This window comes from Limulus polyphemus, unplaced genomic scaffold, assembly GCF_000517525.1.
Source record: "Limulus polyphemus unplaced genomic scaffold, Limulus_polyphemus-2.1.2 Scaffold14696, whole genome shotgun sequence".
Lineage (NCBI taxonomy): Eukaryota > Metazoa > Arthropoda > Merostomata > Xiphosura > Limulidae > Limulus > Limulus polyphemus.
In genome coordinates, this window is record NW_013680306.1 from 2,029 (window position 1) to 5,469 (window position 3,441).

The 3,441-nt window shown below is 30.8% G+C and overlaps 1 long non-coding RNA gene across 1 annotated transcript; it reads left to right on the forward strand.

Annotated features, from left to right (window-relative positions):
* The first annotated feature begins 966 nt into the window (after positions 1-966).
* On the forward strand, positions 967-3,198 carry LOC111084211. Its single transcript, XR_002609447.1, has 3 exons — positions 967-1,086; positions 2,713-2,801; positions 3,116-3,198. It is a non-coding gene; the product is annotated as an uncharacterized LOC111084211 (long non-coding RNA).
* Positions 3,199-3,441: the final 243 nt, after the last annotated feature.

A 3,441-nucleotide genomic window follows, 5' to 3' on the forward strand; every position in this document is an offset into this window, starting at 1 on the left:
ACACTGTTTAAAACAGACTTTTATACTGTTTAAAACACACTTTTACACTGTTTATAACATACTTTTATACTGTTTAAAACATACTTTTACACTGTTTAAAACACACTTTTACACTGTTTAAAACAGACTTTTATACTGTTTAAAACACTTTTACACTGTTTATAACACTTTTACACTGTTTAAAACATACTTTTACACTGTTTAAAACATACTTTTACACTGTTTATAACATACTTTATACTGTTTAAAACATACTTTTACATTGTTTACAACATACTTTTACACTGTTTATAACATACTTTTATACTGTTTAAAACATACTTTTACACTGTTTAAAACACTTTTACACTGTTTAAAACAGACTTTTATACTGTTTAAAACACACTTTTACACTGTTTATAACACTTTTACACTGTTTAAAACATACTTTTACACTGTTTATAACACTTTTACACTGTTTAAAACATACTTTTATACTGTTTAAAACATACTTTTATACTGTTTAAAACATACTTTTACACTGTTTATAACATACTTTTACACTGTTTATAACATACTTTTACACTGTTTAAAACATACTTTTACATTGTTTAAAACAGCATACTTTATGTTTATGATAGGAAACATATTATTTAGCTCACATTGATTACTTAAGTACTATAGTTTTGAACAGTATCAGCTCTTGTCTCCTCGAGATAAGTTGATAATGAGAAATAAATGTTTGTGCCTTCAAGAAAGGATGTTAGGTTGATAATGAGAAATAATTGTTTGTGGCTTCAAGAAAGGATGTTATAGATGGTAGTTGTTTTTTATTCTTAGAATAAGACAGTTAATTCCATCTAGAAAGCTGGACATATAACTGTTATAACCTAAAGTAGTGAATGAGAACACTGGGATTATTTTTAATACTGTATTAATGTTTTCAATTTAGCTTAAAGTAGCTGAAGTATATATGTTTATTTCCCAGAAACAATTTATATGTACGCTTTTGGGACAAAATGTTAGTGATATCCTTACAAGCAACCTGAAAAATCTGGTTTTTGACAAGCTAGGCAAATCAGAATCTCAAGCAGAAGCTGTTGAAAGGTAAGACTTTTGTTTTCACTTTTACTGTGTGATATATGTTTTATTCGTGTAGAGGGAATATAATAAACGTTTCTTTTCATATTATTGAACATCATTGTAAAGAAACAAGAAGATTACAATAGTGTACCAGTCCATCACAACCACTTTGTCAGTCTATGTGATTTCACAAAACAAACAACAATGATTTATTGTTTTACTTGAATTGTAGTGACTTGTGATGATTTAGGGAGGCAGTGAGCTGGTCTCTAGTATGGAAAAGGTATAGAAACACTGATTTACAGGTGTAGGTATTCATAATCAATACCAGAGGAGGATGAGAAACACTGATTTACAGGTGTAGGTATTCATAGTCAACACTAGAGAAGGTTGTGAAACACTGATTTACAGGTGTAGGTATTCATAGTCAACACTAGAGAAGGTTGTGAAACACTGATTTACAGGTGTAGGTATTCATAGTCAACACTAGAGAAGGTTGTGAAACACTGATTTACAGGTGTAGTTATTCATAGTCAACACTAGAGAAGGTTGTGAAACACTGATTTACAGGTGTAGGTATTCATAATCAATACCAGAGAAGGTTGAGAAACACTGATTTACACGTGTAGTTATTCATAATCAATACCAGAGAAGGTTGAGAAACACTGATTTACAGGAGTAGTGATTCATAGTCAACACCAGAGAAGTTTGAGAAACACTGATTTACAGGTGTTGTAATTCATAGTCAACACTAGAAAGGGTTGAGAAACACTGATTTACAGGTGTAGGTATTCACAGTAAACACTAGAAAGGGTTGAGAAACACTGATTTACAGGTGTAGGTATTCATAGTCAACACTAGGAATGGTTGAGAAACACTGAGTTACAGGAGTAGTGATTCATAGTCAACATTGAGTGACTCAATTTTCCCAGTCTGCATTGTTTTTAAGGTCAAATATATAAAAATTTAATGGCTTAGTTGTTGTTTTTAGAAGTCCCATAGGAGTGGAAATTGATTTTCAACTGGTTTGGTGAGAACCCTATTTCATCGTTGAGTTTGTAAGGTTGCAAAGTTGTGATTGAGTGAATTTTAATACTTTAATTACACAATTAAGTGTATATTTGATAGATGAATCTTCAAGGTAATATTTAATTGGTCTCACTTTAACATAAATTAAATGATAAAAATGTTTTACATGTAAAATGTCACTGGTGTAAATAAAAATAAAGATTAAAATATTACTGTATATGTTTTAATTAAAAGTCTGACCATATAACTTAAATACTGATTATAATTTTAAAAAGTGAAACCAGAGTAATTTCAGAGTGTTCAGCCCAGTTCTCCGTTCTTTTTCAAGTTACCAGTTAATATGACAAATACTCATAGCTGTAGGTTTTATTTTTCAAATAACATAATGTCTTAAACTCTTAATCTATTGGAAAGTTGCAATTATAGTAGTTATTCTTTGTGTTTGCTAAAGAAAATATATTTATTTGTTGCACAATGAAAATGTAATTTTATTATATTAATGTACATTATGTAATGAGCATGATAACATTGTTCAATAATACAACATTTACTAGTTATCGCTTCACTTAGTCCTCCCCTTTTTTTTCATTAACTGCTTGTTATTTCCCCTCAATATTTTAGGTTAGGCTTACTTGTGGATGAACCTGTAGTCAAGGTAACAACACCCTTGGACACAGTAACCCATTTCCTGGCCAACAAGCTTGCTTTTAGTAAGTTAGAATTAAAAATAAAAGGCTATTCCACTTAGATTAGATCTTAACCTAGACAGAACATTCTGTTAGATTGTACAGTAAAGTTACTGGGGATGGGGGGAGTTTGGTAAACTTTTTTAACATTTCTAGACTGCTATGGTTTCTTGATGTTTTCCAGTGCCTATCAACACTTCCTGGCGATTTGAAATATTTCTGTGAGATGAGGAACATGTTCGTGTTTCTATTTTACAGGTTTTCTTTTACCAAATGTTTAGTTTCTGGGTATGAAAAGTTGATAAACATTATGTGCATATGTTTTGTTTGTGGCCTAGGTTAGGCCTTCTAAAGGATAAGCCTCTTGTCAAGGCTGGAACTCCTTTGGACACAATGACAAATTACCTGTCAACGGCTCTTACTTATAGTAAGTTGTCTTCTATCTCAAAATGTTGCACTTTTTGCCTGACTTAGAACATTAGCATTTTTGTTTGCATGTATCTGTTTCTTTCTTTATCATGATAGGAGTAGAAATAAAATATGTAGCACTGCTTGAGCTATATATGCTCTTGATTCTGGCCATTAGTCTAGTTTTAAGGAACAGCGATGTCCTATGAATATTGAAACTATATTCTTTAACTGTGAAATGTTGCTGTTGTTTTTT